Source organism: Eptatretus burgeri, chromosome 14 (genome assembly GCF_056783735.1).
Source record: "Eptatretus burgeri isolate ZD-2024b chromosome 14, Ebu_testis_v1, whole genome shotgun sequence".
NCBI lineage: Eukaryota > Metazoa > Chordata > Myxini > Myxiniformes > Myxinidae > Eptatretus > Eptatretus burgeri.
Window position 1 is genome coordinate 20,795,530 of NC_140974.1, and position 20,760 is coordinate 20,816,289.

A 20,760-nucleotide genomic window follows, 5' to 3' on the forward strand; every position below is an offset into this window, starting at 1 on the left:
CGTTTTGTACTCCAAACCAGAATGATGATTAAGGGAAATTGGAATTTCCATGACGCGCATGAGCACAGTAAGCAAGGATGCTGATACGATCATTATGACGTCACAGTCCTCGAGCGTGAAACGGATCCCCACAAGCCGTTGCTTTTTTTGTTCCTACGCGAGGTTTATTAGTAAATGCTTTGAGTACTGAGTGTTCTAGGTGTATACAGTATTTAGGAAGCAAGGAGAGGAGGACAAAGGGTTCAAGGGAGCAGGTAAAGGTATAAAGGTGTCGAAGGGAGTTGTCATGATCGTGGTGGTAAAACATTCTCAATGACCATTATTGCTGATTTTATGAACAAACGTTTCTAAAAGAGTATGTGACGAGAAATTCAGGCAAGATAACAGGATTAACGTGTTACCAGTTCTATAGAATTATCAATTCCTTTAAATCCTTTAGGAAGGGTCCCTGTGGAATATCATGATCATGGAGTTGAGACATCTAACACTTAAGCTTGGTGTTGGCTTAAGGGTTAGGGTGGTTGGCTTAAGATCTTCAGGTCTTGAGTTCAAGCGTGGTGTCAATTCGTTGAATTAACACCAGGTGGGTTGACTCAGCCTGTCATCCTTGCTCGGTCGGCGAAGTGAGTACCAGCATGCTGGTAACAAATAGGGGCACTGCTTCAGTGGGACAGCCACACTTGCAGAGAGTGATGTCGCCAAACAGCCACAGGCTGCATACGAGTAAATAAATAAATCTAACAGTTAATTAAAGTGATTCTTGATATTTCAGAGTATATTGTAGTAAAATTGACACCCACCTTGCAGTGGATTCCACCACCAAACAGGTCTTGCTCAGTCAATTATCAGCACAATGCAATGATGTAATTCGATAACTTATCACTTCAAACTAATACAATTGTACAACTTGTAATAACCTCCGCCACTGAAGGTGAATTGTCTGTCTGTCTGTCTGTCTGTCTGTGTGCACGATGTCTCAAAAAGTTGTGGACGGATTCGGACGAAACTTGGTGGACAGGTTGGGTGTGAGGATGAAGTGGTGGTGATGAGGACGAAGTGATTCGATTTTGGTGAAGATCCAAATCCAGATCCGGCCTATCAGTGGGATCCAAAACGTAAACTGTTGAGCATGGCGGATGCCTGTGCTCCACGGAGTACCGTTCTCAATAAAAATGTTTATATTTACGATTTAAAATATACATAGCGGTTACGACTCGAGTCATTCTCAAAGCAGAACTTGGGAGACTATAGGATAAACTAACACACATCGTTAATCCTTGATGTAACGTAGAAAAAGACCGTTCACTTCACTCAAGACACTTAAGACCTACAGGGGGAGCACTCGGGAGAGTGCAAAACCTCCGCCGCCAATACTGCTGGGTCACTCAAGTGAACCTTATATCTTATTCATTAAATATGATGTCAACAGTGCTGAGAGTTATAGTTCTTTTCTCCAACATTTGGGGGGGGGGGGGTTGGAAATCACTTAAAACATGTAAAAATGCAAAAAAATCTAAATTTTGTTGAAAAAAAAGTTGCAAATTTTTTCTCTAACAATTTTTTTGGGGGGGGTTGGAAATCACTTAAAATGTAGAAATGCAAAAAAAGTTTTCTTTTTGGGGGGGGTAACAATTTTTTTGGGGGGGGGCATTGGAAATTACTTAAAACATGTAAAAATGCAAAAAAAAAAAAATTCTCAAACAATTTTTTTTTGGGGGGGTGGTGGAAATCACTTAAAATATGTAGAAATGCAAAAAAAAAAATTTTTTTCTCTAACAATTTTTTTTTTGGGGGGGGGTAACAATTTTTTGGGGGGGTTGGAAATCACTTCAAACATGTAGAAATGCAAAAAAAAAATAAAAATTTCTCTAACAATTTGGACCAAGTCCAAAATTTAATGGCATGATCCTTGGACCATACCGAACCCCCCCCCCCCACCACCAAGTTTCGTCGAAATCCATCGAGGAGTTTTTCCGTAATACTGTTCACAAACAAACAAACAAACAGAAAGGGGTGAAAACAGTAACCTCCATCCATCTTCGAAGATGGCGGAGGTCAATAATGACTATGTGGACAGGCTGTTCACATGGTCGAGCTTGTTGGAAGTAGTAAGTTTGAAGGTGACCTCCTGCACACTCAGCTTTACACTTTATCATATTGATGTCAATCTCAGTTTTGAACTCGTGCTTTGTTAAAATAGCTGTGCGAGAGTTCTTACATGGAGGAAGTCCTTCGTTGGAACAAGTATTTTTAAACTGATCCCGCTCTTCTATAATTACGAAAAACGAAATTTAAGGGATTTTCATGATCTGTTGTTTTCCAGGCTCTGATCTCCATGAGGTGGCCTCATACAAGTTGGAATGTTTCGGATTGTTTTTCAAGTTGTGTTGAATGGAACACCGTACCTGCTGATCTGAGAACACACCATGGTGTGGAAGGAACGGTACACTTGTTGTTTGCCGCTCGTTTTTGCATTCTGAGAGTTCGATTTCCAATACGGTTTGGATGTGATATCATTCGAAGTCGACTGGAATCGTCGTAACAAAGAAAGCTTCATTTTTAAGGGTTATCATTTCTCCATAAATGGTCTGGCTCCGAGTTCCATCACAAATGTGAACATCCAATGGTTCGGATATCTTTACCTTCGCAAACTTTGTTGCGAAGGTTATGTTTTGATCGCTGTGTATTTATTTATTTATTTGTGAATATGTGTGTTTGTTTGTTTGTTTGTTATTCGCATAACTCCAAAAGTATTGAACTGAATCGCAGCAAATTTGGTGGGATGATTGGTTATTATCCGAGGACCATTTGATTAGATTTTGGGAGCGATCGGGTCAAAGGTCAAGGTCATGAAAAGGTCAAAATCGTCTTTTTACCATAGCGCGGTCAATTTGCATGCAACTAATGCCAAAATGTTCAGAATTCATTGCCCCATCTTGTGATATGTGACATGACACAATGACGTAATAACCCTTATTTGCGGTTGGGAGTCAAAGGTCAGGGGGGGTCACGACATTGCAAAATGTGCGGTTTTAGTCATAACACGGTTAATTCTTATCCGATTTGCATGAAACCAACACCAAAATGTTGACTGTTCTGTTCCCCACACTCTAATACCAATTACAAAATTAAGAGTACAAAGGTCAAGGTCGAGGTCATGAAAAGGTCAAAATCGTCATTTTACCATAGTGCGGTTAATTTTTATCCAATTTGCATGCAACCAATGCCAAAATGTTGTGAATTCAATGCCCAATCTTGTGATATATGATATGACACAATGACGTCATTACCTTTGTTAGCAGTTTGGGTCAAAGGTCAGGGGGCTCAACGACCTTTATTATCATAACGCGGTCAATTCTTATACAATTTGCATGTAAGTAGATTCAAAATGTTTAGAATTCAATTCCCTATGCTGTGATGTGTAATATTTGACAGTGACTTTATTGGTGAGTTTAAAGCATTGGGGGTTGGGGGGGGCAGGTCACTGAACTTATTTCTTATAATGTGACCAGTTGGCATCAGATTGACTTGACACCGACACCGAAAAAGGTCAGGAGTTCATACAGAAATTGTACAATGTACGTGAATCAGTGTCAAACAGCAGGAAATTTAATGTTTTTAAGCCATCATAACACATATGAGATGGCAGATGTGGTATGGGATAAAATACCCTCACAATCAACGGTTTCTGGGGGGGGGGGGCAAAATGTAGCGTTGGCGAAGGTATGCGCTCAACTGAGTGCCCGTTCTAGTTAAGAATGTTGTTATAGAGGTTTGAATTTAACTCCTTGAACCGTGAGCTCCTTGGAGAAAAATCCAGCCACTCGAGCACATGGCGGTTTGAATAGTGGGTGATAAACCAGCCTCTGGGTATACAGAAGGTTTGAATAGCGGCCGGTAAACCAACCTCTGGGTATACGGAGGTTTCAATAGTGGCCGGTAAACCAACCACTGGGTACAGTATATGGAGGTTTGAATAGCGGCTGGTAAACCAGCCACTGGGTATAAGGAGGTTTCAATAGTGGCCGGTAAACCAGCCACTGGGTACAGTATATGGAGGTTTGAATAGTGGCTGGTAAACCAGCCACTTGGTATAAGGAGGTTTGAATAGTGGCCGGTAAACCAGCCACTGGGTATGTTGAGGTTTGTATTGCGGCCGGTAAACCATCCACTGGGTATGTTGAGGTTTGAATAGCGGCCGGTAAAACGGCTGCTCAGGTTCACACAAGGGTTAAGGAATTTTTTGCACAAATCCTCTGTTGTGGTTTAATTTCCGCAGTACTCACATCCGAGAGTTTGTTGGTTGAAATCAAACTCAATGCAACATTTGAATTCCCAGTTTCTGGGAACCGATCTCGTCCAAGGAAAATTAACATGTTGTGATTCGATTGTGGATATAAATACACTTGGCTGGGTACCAAGCTTTAAAAAAAAATTCTTACAGTGATCCAAGGCTCATGTTGTAGCTTATACTGAACTCACATACAGGCCAAACACATCAGGAGATGTCAGTGTGTTCCTCGACAAATGACACAGACATTATTAGACAATGGAGAAACACACATGTTGATTCCAATCCCATATACGAGTTTACATTGTGGACTCGTATATGGGATTTGAATCTGGGTTTCTCATATCATGAACCAACGGTTTACATGGTAGCGCTATCGTGTCAAGCTGTTCAAGTGGGGAGTTTTCTGCTTGCTCTCCCTGGCCTGGCCTACCTGTAACCTCTGCCCACAGTTCGTCATTGACAACTTCTTCACGGAAATGTTGGGAGGGGTATTAATATAGACATCATTCAGATCACATCCGTCTTGCCCCACACACACACACACACACACACACACACACACACACACACACACACACACACACACACAGACACACACACACACACACACACACACACACACACACACACACACACACACACACACACACACACACACACACACACACACACACACACTTTACTGGCAGACTAAGTTTCCATCACTAGGAAGCTGAACACCAAGCCAAAGCAAAGGGTGACTACCTGGGCTGATTACGGTCGTTACTCTTTGGCATTCAGAAATTATTGTAATAATTCATCAAACTCAAATAATCAAAATACATTTGACCAAACTGACAAATTGTACAATTTATTTTCAGGGAAACAGCAACGTTATCTTCTTGGAATCCACGCCTACAAACTTGGATACTTTCCTGCCACGACTGTTTTAATCTGTTGCCTCTAAAAGTATGAAGCATCATGTGGATGTGTGGAACGTACCCATCAGGACCCGTCCACAGATATCATCAGATTTGACGAACCATTTACAGTTGTGTGTGTGTGTGTGTGTGTGTGTGTGTGTGTGTGTGTGTGTGTGTGTGTGTGTGTGTGTGTGTGTGTGTGTGTGTGTGCCTGCCTCTCTCTCTCTCTCTCTCTCTCTCTCTCTCTCTCTCTCTCTCTCTCTCTCTCTCTCTCTCTCTCTCTCTCTCTCTCTCTCTCTCTCTCTCTCTCTCTCCCCCATGTAGGTTAAGGTAGGAATTGTTCATGGTGCTGGTGATACCTCGCCAACTCTTCACAGACACCAACTAATGCCATCAAACAGAAGACTGTTTAACGTCCATCCAAGGGATAGCAAACACCTCGATGAATCGCCCTGCTTGTGAAACGCCAGGATGACAGATTATAGCTGCGTCGGGAATCAAACCCAGGCTAGACATCTCAGAGGCGAGTGTGTGTACCTCTTGGCAGGCCATTATATCAGCCCATTCGTAGCAATAATTGACTCTGGCCTCAGAGAATAAATGGAAAATGACTTCAAGGATGTGATGAGGGTTTACATGGGGTGATCAGGACCATCTACATTTGAGGTAATCAGGAAAGGGGGAAACAAAAATACATTTGTCAAAAGGAAGGGAAATCGAAGCAGAGTGGAAAAAGAAGGGAAGGAGAGTTTGGAAAAAAGGGGAAGAAAGGTAAAAGAATGTTGGAAAGAGACAGCAACAATGGAAGGAATAAACAAGGGAAAACTGAGCTCGGAAGGGTCAGAATGACATCATTTTTGGTGAACTTGACATCGAAATAACTTCAAGGGTTCACCAAAGGTTGAAGGGGAGCTGAGGCAGGTGGGAGGGGGATGGGCAATACTCTTCAATTGCAACCACAGTTCCCATTCTGTGCTGCCTTTTTGGCTGCTGGTTGCGTCATTGGTTAGGGGCATGGCTCTGCCGCTGATGCAGTGCCCCTATTACCAGTACACACTTGTGCTCATTTCGCCGACCTCGGAAGAATGACAGGCTGAGTCAACCCCCCTGGTGTTAATTCAGAGTTAAAAACGGGGCTCAAACTCAGGATTCTAGGATCCTAAGCCACCACCCTAACCGCTAAGCCAACACCAGGCTTGCAACCACAGTGCAGGGAAAACAATGCACCTCGGCAAGTTCGTAAATTACCATAGTGACCATATGCTGGTTCGATTGGGTGTTATGTATGGGATATACGCCCCCTTGTGAGGTATAACATAGCTACAGGCACTCAGGCAAAGGCACAATCTGTTGGGATCATTAGCTGGGTGCTTTCACTACAATTACCTTGCTAGTCCATCATTAGTTTACAACTACTCTCATTCAATGGCCTTTGATGCAGCTACAGGGGTTATTTATTTATTTATTTATTTAAATCCAGGCACCAACACTGATTTTCTTCCCCAGGATCTCAGGCTCGTAGTGGAGCTGCTATACACACATCTCACACACATGGACACACAGGCGATACACAACACACACCACAGGATTGCCAAACGAGACAAACAGCCACTGAGCTTGTGGGGAGTGCTGTCATTTCCTGGGGTACTCTGAGTACCAGTGACGTCACAATAGCGCCGCCTTTCGATTTGCACTCGGTGGGAAATCTCCTCCTCCCCAGAGATGGTAACCAAGTGCGTTGGGAGCATTTCGGGATTGGGACGGGGTGAGGATTTTCGGAGGGGCACATTGATATTCAACACATACGTGTGTGTGTGTGTGTGTGTGTGTGTGTGTGTGTGTGTGTGTGTGTGTGTGTGTGTGTGTGTGTGTGTGTGTGTGTGTGTGTGTGTGTGTGTGTGTGTGTGAGAGAGAGAGAGAGAGATAGCCTTTTGCCCCTCCTATTTCACCTGGCCCTGGACCCACTTAGCAACCTCATTAATGAACAAGGACATGGACACACCCTAACGTCCAATAATATAACTTACCAAGAGACAGAAAAGGTGACGGATCTCCTGGACATGGATGATCTAAAACTCTTTGCACCAAACGAGCAGGAATTGGAAGAACAACTGAAATTAGTGAAACGGTTCTCCGATGACTTTCAAATGGAATTTGGTCTCGACAAGTGTGCCAAGTGCACATTCGTACAGGGTAAATAAACAAAAACGGACAACATAAAAATCGACCTCGATACAACAATGCAGGATCTAGACATGGAAGCATCATTCAAATACCTCGGAGTAGAAGAGGGCCACTAAATATGTCACAAACAAACGCGCAAAACAATTACCAAAGAGTACTTGGGTAGAACGAGGCTGATCCTGAAATCATATATCACCCCGAGAAACAAAATCCAAGCCATCAACCAACTAGCAATACCAATATTCCTCGACAGCTGCAGAAAAATAAACTGGTCACAAACGGAAATCAACAAACTAAATATCAAAACAAGGAAACGCCTTACTATCCACAAAATGTTCTCCAAAAATCACTGAAACTCCTTACTATCCACAAAATGTTCTCCAAAAATCACTGCATCCCGAGAATGTACCCGCCGAAGGAGGTCGCGGCCTGATGGAACTCAACCAAGTGCACAGAATGACATCTGTTGGACTAGCTGAATATGTGAAAAGTTCAACAGACTACAGAATCCAATTTTTATGCAAACACGAGGCAATGAAAGTGAAACGGCAATGAATACAGGCCAAACGATTACAAAAACGACTGCATCAAAATATAAAGCGAAATATCAACAGATATACACTGACAACTAGGAGAACGACAAAAGAGCAGGATAATACAAAAAACAGTTGGACAGGTCGGGGACAGATAAAGAAAGCTCATTGGAATGGCTCAGAAGAAATAGTATCAACTGGGATGGAGAACAAATCATTATTAATGCCCAAGACCGGAGACACTACATGAATGGCTTTAAAAAAAAACATGGCAAGACTGAATCAATCGGAGAAGTGTAGATTCTGCAAGGTGGAAACAGAAAGAACGAGCCACTTCTTATCGGGATGTAAAAAACTCATGTCAGAACAACTGTACATACAGAGGTACAACAAGGTATGTGGAATAATCCACTGTCACATCTGCAAAAACTTCAATACTTCATTCCCAGAAAACTCATGGAAACATGAACCAAAAGCTATCATTGAGAACAAGGAAGTAATGCTCACATATGACCTGATGACCCCATCAAACTTGAACAGTGGAAACAAAGCATTGTGACCGGATATAGTACTTGGGTATAAAAAAGAAAAAAACAGCATTGCTAATTGAGGTATCGGCTCTCAGCGAGTTTGGCTGAAACACAGAAATCAAGAAAATTTCCAAATACCAAGACCTCAAAAATGAAGGGAAAAGATTCTGGAATCTGAAGAGTGTAGAAATTGTAACAATGGTCATTGAAGCAATGGGAATGATGAAGAACCTTACAGATGTCTCAAAAATCATCCATGGGAATATTACTACAAACTAACTACAGTTGGAGGCTGTCCGAAGCTCAGTGATGATCCTGAAAAGAGCCCCTGGAAAACAAACTTCACACTTTGGTCCATGATTCATGACCGCCCTTACGGAAATGGAGGTGGATACTTCGAGACCTGGGAGGACTCCGTTCCACCTTCTGAAACCCACAAATGGAGATAAATTAAAAAAACCCTTTCCCCTTTCCCCTCTCCCCTTTCCCCTTCTCCTTTCCCCTTTCCCTTCTCTCATATACAGGAGATACATGTGTTGCATTCTTTTTCCTTCTGCACAAACTGCAGCAAGTTCAGACATAATGTAAATTTTTGTGTTTCATCAAAATATCGTTTTTATTCCTTTCTTTTTTCAAGTTATTTTTCCCTTCCATAACGTAAGAGACCAAGCCAAGGAGGGTGTGGGAATGGGTATACCTCCCACCTCTCTCATGGTAAGATGGGCTGTCGTCACGTGGAATGAACACTTGACGATGATCAAAAGATCTTGGATTCAAACGCAGCTTGGTGCTGATACAAGGCAATGCAAATATCCTCTCAACTAAGAAATAAACTCCCGAAGTGGTAAATGAACTGCTGTGAATGAAAGTGAAGCCATTTTTGGCCTTACCCTTCATCGGAGGATAAAAAACTCCGATGAATGGTCAGGCCCAAAACGGCTTGTTTCATTTATGGTGGACCAATTACCATTTTATTTCATATTTAGGAGTATAAGTGGGTCCCTGAGAGCGTGTGGAAGCCTAATGTGGAAGGACTTTGATCTAGACCATGTGAGCAGGCAAGGAATACTCCCCAAGGATCGGAGTCGGTGTACAGCTTTGTGCAGGCTTGAATTGTACCACGTGACCCGTGATCAGTGACCAGGGGATAACGTGTAAAGTTCAAATATTGCCTGTGGCTATTCAAGAGTACAAATCCATATCTCTAACTGAGACCTTTTTGCAAATTTGGGTTTTGAAATAATGCGTTTTGTGCATTTTCACAACAAGAAACAGTGTGTCATACCGCTTCCTTGGGTGAGAAATTTGAATGTTTGCCACATTCTCACAAGGAATGAAGGAGAACAAGCCTGGTATTGGCTTAGCGGTTAGGATGGCTAACTTGGGACCTTAGGGTCATGAGTTTGAGTCCGTGTCGGTTGTTGGCCATTGAATTAACACCAGGTGGGGTTGACTCAGCCCGTCATCCTTCCAAGGTTGGCGTTGAATTAATACCAGGTGGGGTTGACTCATCCTGCCATCCCTCAGAGGTCGGTGAAATGAGTTCCAGTGCCCTGGTAATAGGGACACTGCGTCAGTGGCACAGCTGTGCCTTCAGACAATGATGCTACCTCCAGCCTTGTGCTGCATATGAAGGAGGAGGAGGAGAGTGAATGAACCAATTACGGAGGGTGATGGAGGGGGTATACGCAGGGCCGGATTTACTTGCTTGTGGGCCCTAGGCCAAACCTTATCAGTTCCCCCACCCCCCTCCAAAAAAAAAATTAATATATATCGTAATATTGTAATGTAAAAAAAAAGAATTACAACATAATGTAACACATCAATAATTTTTAATCAAATTAGTTCCATATCGGTCAACTGAGATGAATCGGATGAAGCTTCAATCACAGGTGGTACTTCTACTTCCATTGCTGATTCACTCGATATCTGTGACTGTGACCCAGCTGACCTTGCTTCGTCGTGGTCATCGCCTGGGAGTTTACCGTCACCGGTACCAGGCTCTGAATCTTCTTTTGGTTTTGGTTTTAAAAAGGTTGTCAGCTTTGGAAGTGATTGGAGTTGTGCAGCTTTGGTTTCTTTTAACTTTCTCTTTTGTGAGCCACTCATATATTTCTTCTGGGACGACATAATTAATCTATCTCATGAGAATCCTCAAGATTCCAAGAATAACATGTAAGCATAAAGTAATCATAAATTAGTTCAAGTCTAGTATAAGAGATACCAATATCACAAAATAAGAACACAAAAACACACGTAATATAACAATGAAGTCCACTAAATACAACACGTAATGTATATAATCTACAGATACATAGGTAGATAGATAGATGGTGGGAAACGGGCATTTTAAAATGTACTGTTATATTTTTCGTGACCTTATTTTATTTTATTCATTTTACTATAGGGCCTACTAGCCTACTCCTTGGCCGATCAGAGAACCCACAAGTCCCCGGTGGGCCCCCAGTTACTGGTGGGCCCCTAGTTACTGGTGGGCCCTAGGCCAATGGCCTATGTTGCCTATTGGAAAATCCGGCCCTGGGTATACGACTTCTCCAGTAAGAGTACTACGAGTAGCGACAACTTGCAAATTGACGCCATTTTGTTTCCATCGAACGCGGCGCATCGAACTTGCGCCCATTGTGCACGAAGCGTTATGTGTCCCTTTTCTAATGAAGCTCTTTCTCTGTGCCCAAAAGGGAGATAATATTACTTAATGATTTATTTTCGGTTTCCAACATGTCAGAATCAGCTTATAAACAGACAGGATTGATTTTAACTTCCAAAGTATCACAGAAACCGCGGCAAAATATAGTGTACTACGCGAGTGAAGCTTCACACTGATGAATGCCTAATTGGAGGTGCACATGATATACAAAATGGTGTCCAAGGGCCATATGACCAGAAATTTCAGGGACACGTCATGTTGCTCCTCCTCGTACATGGGGGTTCTCGGGTAATCCTCCGTTCCATTCATCCATCCATTCATCCATCCATCCATCCATTCATCGGGACCACACTCTGTACGGAGCGTCGGTGCTGCCGAAGCATTCTCCTGGGCTATTGAGCACAATCCTGAACGGGTCGCCATTCCGACGCAGTATACTCGAATGGCTTGATCATCCCAGCGTGATGGAACTCATTTTGCCGACCTTGGAAACATGACAGGCTGAGTCAACCCCACCTGGTATTAATTCAGTGGTTGAGCGTAATTTGAACTCAGGACCCTAGGATCCTAAGCCCATCACCAAAACCATTAATCTAAGACCAGGTACATGGACTCTTGGGTAATCCATTCCCCCCCCCCACCCCAATTTAATACACATTATAAACAATGTGTGTGTGTGTGTGTGTGTGTGTGTGTGTGTGTGTGTGTGTGTGTGTGTGTGTGTACCCCCTTTCTATCTGGTCTCCTGCACACACAACACCTCCAGCACGGGCTGGCAGGATGGCCGAGAGGTACGCACGCTCGTCTCATAGCAGACTCTCCTCGGTTTCAATCCTGACCGAGCTATAAACTGTCATCCCGGTTTTTCACAAGCAGGGTGATTCATCAATGTGTGCCAATCCTTGGAGTGATGTTAAACTGGCATCCTATCTGCCGACATGGATGTCAAAAGATCCCACGGTGTCTTTCCGCGAAGAGCTGGCAAGCTCCTGCCAACACCCTGAACAAATCACAAATTCCTGCCCTAAACTACAGGGGGCACTGCATCAGCAGCACAGCTGTGCCTGCTTGTCAGTGATACAGCCCAGCAGCCTTGTGCTGAATCCGAAAGAAGAACACTTCAAACTCCTCTACATCCTCTGCATCATCAACACCACCTCGACTCCTCTCCCTCCGTTGATCGGGACCTCGCTTCTGAACCACCGCCCGCCTGGCAGAGCTCGTACCATCTTGATCAGTTTGGGATTGTTCTCATCATCAATCAGCTGCACTTTAGATCATCCATTGAGTCGCTTCGGAAGAGAAGGGAAAACACGAAAATATGTTAATGAGCTCACTGTCGAAGGAAGGAAGGACATACACACTGACTGATTGAAGGACATACATACTGACTGATTGAAGGACATCATGATGGCTTTGATGGGTCTCCTCGACTTAATAGACGAGCTAAAAACACAACTACCTTACCTTGTATAAAGAGGGTCTTTCTTCACCCCCTGCTGGTTTTTTGAGAATTTTGTATTTTTCTTTTTATTCCTTTTACCAGTGTTTCTTTCTTCTCTCCCTCTTTCTTTTATTTATTTATATTTTGCCCTAAACTGGAAGAAAACCTGGAAGAAACCAATCCCCCCCCCAAATAATTTTAGGTGGGTGCTTCCTGCCCCCCCCCCCAACTTCTGGTAGCCTTAATGCCATCCTATGGAGTTTGTCCGCGGTCTATGCACATTAAGCAAGGAAGCAGCACATACCATTTTTAACGTTTTTGTTATGGCTCGGCCAGAGTTTGAACCGCCGACCTGCCACACCAAGAGTTGATGCTCCAACCACTCCACCACAATGTCTTGTTTTCTGAGTTTTTTATTTAGCTCTTCATGCAATTTTTTTTTTGGTTTTAGTATCTTTCCCTTTCCACCAATGAATACTTCAGTGTTTCCACCGAAGCATTGCATATGAAATGAGTTATCATGAGCAACACTGGGATCACTTACACAAGCTTGGATGCGCTGCTCCGGTGTATGCCCCCAATACCTGACCAGACCTGACTGGGATCACTTACACAGTCCACTCCGACTTGTTTAATGGCCGAAATTATTGCTACCTTCTTTGTGGGGTCGGCCAGACTAACATTTGGCCCAAGTCTTTCCGGAACCTTGGCCAGGTTGATGCTCGACTGAAGTTGGTTTGGGCAGGGGGTTTCAACATGTTCAGGATGTTGGGATTCTCACCTACTCATCACAAAAGACACCTTGGGGCCCTCGATAATGTTTACTAACTCATGCAAGCAGGCGTGACACATGGCTTAACATCGATCATGAGGATGGTGCACTTGTGAGGCAACACCCTGCCTGCAAAGTACCAAACCACCAGTTTCTGGTGGGGTCGGGAATCAAACTCAGACGAGACAGCTGAAAGTTAAATATACTACATCTGCACTATCCTGCTGCAACTGATCCCTTTCACATTATCCTGATGGTTTCTCATGAGATTGGATGAGATTTACAGGAGCACTCTCAAGAGCAGCATATTAATGAAACTACCCACATTCCAGGTGAGGCTTCACCACATTCCTGTACAGTGTTCATACCACATACAGTGGGGAGAACAAGTATTTGATACACTGCTGATTTTGCAGGTTTTCCCACTTACAAAGCACGTAGAGGTCTGTAATTTTTATTATCGGTACACTTCAACTGTGAAAGACGGAATCTAAAACAAAAATTCTGAAAATCACATTGAATGATTTTTAAATAATTAATTTGCATTTTATTGCATGAAATAAGTATTTGATAAATCAGAAAAACAGAACTTAATATTTGGTACAGAAACCTTTGTTTGCAATTACAGAGATCAGACGTTTCCTGTCATTCTTAACCAGGTTTGCACAGACTGCAGCAGGGATTTTGGCCCACTCCTCCATACAGATCTTCTCCAGATCCTTCAGGTTTCGGGGCTGTCGCTGGGCAACACAGACTTTCAGCTCCCTGCAAAGATTTTCTATTGGGTTCAGATCTGGAGACTGGCGAGGCCACTCCAGGACCTTGAGATGCTTCTTACGGAGCCACTCCTTAGTTGCCCTGGCTGTGTGTTTCGGGTCGTTGTCATGCTGGAAGACCCAGCCACGCCCCATCTTCAATGCTCTTGTTGAGGGAAGGAGGTTGTTGGCCAAGATCTCGCGATACATCGCCCCATCCATCCTCCCCTCAATACGGTGCAGTCGTCCTGTCCCCTTTGCAGAAAAGCTTCCCCAAAGAATGATGTTTCTACCTCCATGCTTCACGGTTGGGATGGTGTTCTTGGGGTTGTACTCATCCTTCTTCTTCCTCCAAACACTGCGAGTGGAGTTTAAACCAAAAAGCTCTATTTTGGTCTCATCAGACCACATGACCTTCTCCCATTCCTCCTCTGGATCATCCAGATGATCATTGGCAAACTTCAGACGGGCCTGGACATGCGCTGGCTTGAGCAGAGGGACCTTGCATGCGCTGCAGGATTTCAATCCATGATGGCGTAGTGTGTTACATATGGTTTTCTTTGATACTGTAGTCCCAGCTCTCTTCAGGTCATTGACCAGGTCATGCTGTGTAGTTCTGGGCTGATCCCTCACCTTTCTCATGATGATTGAGGTTCCACGAGGTGAGATCTTGCATGGAGCCCCAGACCGAGGGAGATTGACTGTTATCTTGAACTTCTTCCATTTTCTAATAATTGCGCCAACAGTTGTTACCTTCTCACCAAGCTGCTTGCCTATTGTCCTGTAGCCCATCCCAGCCTTGTGCAAGTCTCCAATTTTGTCCCTGATGTCCTTAGACAGCTCTCTGGTCTTGCCCATTGTGGAGCGGTTGGAGTCTGATTGATTGAGTGTTGACAGCTGTCTTTTATGCAGATAACGAGTTCAAACAGGTGCAGTTAATACAGGTAATGAGTGAAGAATGGGATGGCTTCTGAAAGACAAAACTAACAGGTCTGTGAGAGCCGGAATTCTTACTGGTTGGAAGGTGATCAAATACTTATTTCATGCAATAAAATGCAAATTAATTATTTAAAAATCAAACAATGTGATTTTCAGGATTTTTGTTTTAGATTCCATCTTTCACAGTTGAAGTGTACCTACGATAAAAATTACAGACCTCTACGTGCTTTGTAAGTGGGAAAACCTGCAAAATCGGCAGTGTATCAAATACTTGTTCTCCCCACTGTATTTACCTCCACCACCGAGGGTGAAGGAGGTTATCTTTTCACCCCTTTCTGTCTGTTTGCCCTGTTTATCTGTGTTCATGTTATCTCAAAAAGTTGTGGACGGAACTGGATCAAATTTTGTGGACAGGTTGGGTCTGTCACCACGAAGATCCAGATCCGGATCCGACTACGAGAATTTTTTTAAGTGATACTTCACCATTGAAAGATGGAGCTGAAAAACCATACATAGCACGATATCTCAAACATGTATTGGGCCCGATATGTTCTCGTGGATCAGGCATTGCAGGGTGGAGGTTGAAGCTTCGTAAAATTTGGTGGACCAAAAAGGTCTACATGTAGTCCATTTGCCATTTGGAGAACCTGGCAATGGTTTATAGTATAAGGTGTTTTGGTGGATTTGCTATCCCATGGGGTCTCTGAAGCAATTCAGCTTGGTTGTCCTCGGAAACAACTTTGGGAATTTTTTAAATATGCAAATTAGGGCCACCATTACCGAAAAACCTATTTTCTTCAATATCTTTGCAACTACGCATGATAATGTCACAAAATGATGTCTAGACCTATGTTTTCATAGTCAAGCATTACGATAAAGGCATATAAAAAGTTATCACATGTATATATATGACATAAATGTGGTGGCTCTCAAAACATACTCAATTCTCTTTTCAGGTGATCGAGATGGCGAGTGAAACGTGTCTCCTCCCGATCTGTCGTGAGAAGGGACCCAATCAGACATAGTCCATGGGCCCAGGCCAGAAATTCCACTTGTCGGTACCATCTAAGGAAACCAATCCTAGTTATGATTTTTGAATTGGTGTATATATAGATCATATTTTGATGTGATAACCATTGCAGACTGGCAGCTTATTGGTAGTTATCATCTCTGGAATGTACCCACCCTCCGCATAATGAAAGCGAAAAGGCAAACTCTGAAACATTCACTAATGATGCAATTGCTGTTTCCACATGGGGCTAGAATGAACTGCAAACCACAAATACATGTCTGAAATGCTTTATTTATACCATCCGAATAATCCTTTCTGTCATTCCTGAAGGCAGAATTTGTTTTATGGCAGAAAGGGGCGAACAATAGGGCCTATCAAAATGTTGCTGATTAGTGATTTTCAGTACATTTTAATTTATAATATTGTCATACAAGTTCCCTGGGTAGTGCTACTTAACCGCAGTAGCCTACAACATGCACATGTTGTATGAGGAAAACATTTATGAACATTTTACAAGTTTTTTTTTACCACAGTTAAAGGAATTGCCCTTCCCCTACCCTAGTTCCAACAAGCGTCCAAAATGTGAAATTTACGGATAACCCAAATTTCACCACGCTACTGTGGCATGTTTATGTACTATGTTTTACTCATGCATATTTGTAGCCATGAATGTCCTTGTGATTGTGCCAAAACATTCACACCATGGATCAGTAGTCTAGTCTTCATCACTGTTATCAGCATCAAAGTCCTCAAGGTCTACAACCTCTTCCTCGACATCAGTGGGCTGGTTGCTTTAGGTTCGCAACTTGCACATGTCAGTGCACTTCAGGCTATTGGCAAGGCACGTGCAGTCTGGGAGTTTGCACGACCGTCCACACTTGCAGGAAAGCAGTTGCAACACTGCATCCGGTGCTGGAGAACCCTGCATCCACTCGATGGCCAGCTTCCCGTCATCATCAGTGGTCCATCCACAACCCTTGGGACTTGGAACATAGGGTTGGCATTGCAGACAGCGCCTCCAAATAGCAGCCTGGTAGTTTGTACGGAGGACGTGCATGAAGAGGCAGTCTTCACATGGTGGAAGCTGACTGGACTCTATCTCTCCCCGTCTGGCACAGACTTGTTTCCAATTCACCTCCCTCATTATCTGGAATATGTATGACCTTTTTCATTTAATGGCAGGGGATTCCCCATCTCTGATGGTATATTTTTATTACCTATGCCACCGATGGTGATGGAGATTATGTTTTCACCCCCTCTCTGTCTGTTTGTTTGTCTGTGTGCAGGCTCTCGCAAAAGGTTGTGAAGTATCCGGATGAAATTGGGTGGGCAGATTCGGTGTGTGGCAAGAACGAATTGATTAGATTTTGGTGAAGATCCAGATCCGGATCGGACTACTAGAATTTTTTAACTGATTCTTCACCATTGAGAGATTGGTCCCAAAACGACATTTAGCACGATATCTCAAAAAGTTTTTGTACGGATTCGGATGAAACTTGGCGGACATGTTGGGTGTGTGACAATGAAGAAGTGTTTCAATTTTGGTGAGGATCCGAATCCGGATCAGGATATGATAATTATTTAATTTGAAAGTGATTCTTCACCGCTGAGAGATAAGGCCAAAACCGATATATAGCATGATATTTCAAAAATGTATTGTGCCCGATATGTTCTCATGGATCAGGAATTGCATGGCGGAGGTATCTGCTCTACCGAGTACCCTTCTAGTTTTATAACTTGTTGCTCTGTGAATACAACGTAAACTCCTATTAGCTTCACCTAAAGCTGCCTGGCACTGTGCTGTCTACTTCCCCCTCCATATGTCTCCTGCCACCCCCAGATCGTTTTCCTGTCACCCATTCCAAGACTGCCCCTTGCATTGTACAGTCTTCTTTGTTATTATTTTCCCCACCCCAAGAACCTCACATTTCCTGATGTTAATCTGCATCTGTCAATCTGTGAAATTATCTCAACTTTTCTGTTCAGTCTGAGACGAGCGATTGGAGATAACGACTGGTGGCACCAAGTGCATACATACACGAACAGACAAACAGACAGACAGAAGTAAACCAATTGCTTAACCCCGCTTTTCCCTTCTCATGCGCAGGGTTACAACCGTGTCACAACTGTTACTCTCAAATCCCCTTGTACCTGAACTGACTCCAATGAGTTGCTAAATATATTGGAAAACACCATGCTTACCTGCCCAACTACATCCTTCAATACCCCTGGATGCATGTTATCTGGTCTTGAAATTTTATTGTCCCTTTGCTTCCTAATTGTACTTCCAGTACTCCGACATAGAACTCCTGTAAAAGTCCTTCTTCACCCTCAAGACAGATTCTCTCGGCTGCCCTCCACTGTCATGTAAATGTTAAAGCAAAATAACTGTTTATAAGAATGAAGAATTAGTCTTGCTTGTTTAAGCAAGTGTTGATCCACTTACTTTAGTTTAACTTCAGTTGTGGGGAAGATATTGGAGACGAATTAGGGATCAGATCAGGAACCACTTATTCAACGATATTAGAAGTCTACCATCTCACTTGCATTGCAAACCAATCTCCTCGTGCTTTCCCCCAATTGGCCCTTACCGGTCTGAACCTACTCTTTACTCCTTACGTACTAAAACAAATGTCTTGTTATTATGTTTAACATTCTTGGTCATATTCTTGTCATATTTTCTTTCGACTTGCCTAGTTGTTTTCTGAAGTAGGCGCTGTTTACTCATATGCTGATCCAAGTCCAACTAGTAGGCTACACTTATTAAATGCTTTATACCTCCTGTTAGCTTGGCCCAATCTATAGCACCGTGCTCTATTCTCATATCCTCAAAATTAGAGTTTTGTGAAATCTAATAGCCTTACTCTTGCATCCTGAACTCTAACCCTTAACAGAGTCTTTGCACACACAATGTTCTGGTCAATTGCTCATAAATGCTCCCCTACCTCCACCATATTGAGATCATTACTAAAAATGTCTAACACTGCACTCCCCCTAGTGGGCTTATCTACAAACTGGGTTAATAAGCAATCCTGGACTAAAACTAGTAAATCCTCATCTGTTCTACCCTTTCCCTGTTCCTGGACCCAATCCATCCCTGGCAAGTTAAAATCCCCCATAATCAACCATTATCAAATGCCTTTCTGAATTACTTATGAATCCCCCCAAAGCTGCGCTTCCCTCAAACCAAGAGACATATAAAGAATCCTATAAGTACCTTCATATTTTTATCATATCTAATATTTATCCACAAAATCCTATATTTTATATAAAAAACTATAAATTCCCTCCAAAATAAAATACTATATTTTACCTGGATTGCTACACCCCCTCCTATTTTATCTTTTCTCTCACACCTGTACTTACAAGTTGCAGCCTTGAAGTGCTGTTCTCCAATATCTCTCGATATCAAGCCACGTCTCAACTTACTGTAACTATATCATACTCATCAGCAAATACTTTTGCTTCAAGCTTGTCAATCATAATATATCGACTCCTCGTGGTGGTACGGAATTCAAAAAACAAAGAAAACAATGAAAAAAGGAAGCTTTTCCCTTCCTTCCTGCCTTTCCTTCCCATTTCCACTTGTAGCATTCACCCTTTTTATCCTCTCCATTATCCTCCAGCCTAAAAAAGAACACCCCCCTTAATTCCTTCCTCAATTACTCCTGCAAACCTTGCTGCGTATTATTTGTTGAGCCTAAAGCCATCATTCTGGATACACTCCCTTTGCTCCTGAAATGATTCCAAACTGCTTCTTAAATGCAAAACCTTGCTACCGACAATATTCTTCAAAAGGACGTTTAACATGTATCGTTCTACTCATCAATTCTATACCTTTTCCTGTTCTCGGAAGAATCTCAGAAAACATTACCACATCAACCTTTGCTTTCAGTCGGCTACCAAGTCACCTGAAGTCGGCTACCAAGTAATCAATTTATTCTGAGGATATTTGAAATCCTCAAAGTAGATTTTCCACGATGTCATGAGAAACTTGTTTTGGGATTTAAAACATGTCGACGCAGCACTTTCATTCATATTGCATGAATATCGAGCGTAGTACTTGGAATAAATTGTTACGGTCTGCCGGTCTGTTCTGGTTGCCTGGTTAGAACCCTGCGAGTCATGTCAAAACGATTGCAGAGGCCAGGTGAGTCGTCGGTTCCACGTCAGATCACGGCCTTTGATCTCCGCTCCCATACGCGTTGGAAACACTGAGACACCTAAGTTCTACACTGATAGGGGATCACATGACCATTGCAATAAGGCTGAGCAAACGTCGGTCACATGACGTGATCTTCTTAAACACCAATTCACCTTCAACAGGATTTTTTAAGAACCATCAGACGAAGTCACCATGATGAACAAAGTTCACCCAAGAGACCAAGACATCATAATCATCATCATCATCATGTTTATGTGTATTGATGGCACATTGTGTGTGTGTGTGTGCAGGTGGTTGGGGGGGGGGGGGCTGTGGGGGTAGGGGGAGTGTGGGTATTGTACACAGAAGCAATGCAATGGTCAACAATAAAATAACCACTTAACCTCTTCCAAAACACACCCACAATGCCAATGAATGAACAGGATTCCTTAATTATCCTATCTTAAAGGCCTTCATTCGTACCATGAGAGGGAGACAAAGGGAAGTGACAACACAAGAAGAGATATGTGGGCAAACCTGGTGAGTCGCCTCATGGAGGTGCAGGCCAAATGTTCCATGTGGC

At 43.0% G+C, this 20,760-nt stretch overlaps 1 long non-coding RNA gene across 3 annotated transcripts in view; it reads left to right on the forward strand.

Moving 5' to 3' along the window:
- The window catches only part of LOC147012757 (uncharacterized), a 46,349-nt gene extending 26,204 nt beyond the window's left edge, over positions 1 to 20,145 (forward strand). The window contains exons 1-3 of one of the 3 annotated variants that reach the window (XR_015051055.1): positions 1 to 254; positions 2,324 to 2,443; positions 15,978 to 20,145. The exon at positions 1 to 254 is cut by the window's left edge and continues 979 nt beyond it. This is a non-coding gene — a long non-coding RNA (uncharacterized LOC147012757). Of the gene's footprint in view, positions 255 to 2,007; positions 2,121 to 2,323; positions 2,444 to 15,977 lie in introns of those variants that run through there. The other 2 variants (XR_015051053.1, XR_015051054.1) reach the window with 2 other exon arrangements.
- The last annotated feature ends 615 nt before the right edge of the window (positions 20,146 to 20,760 follow it).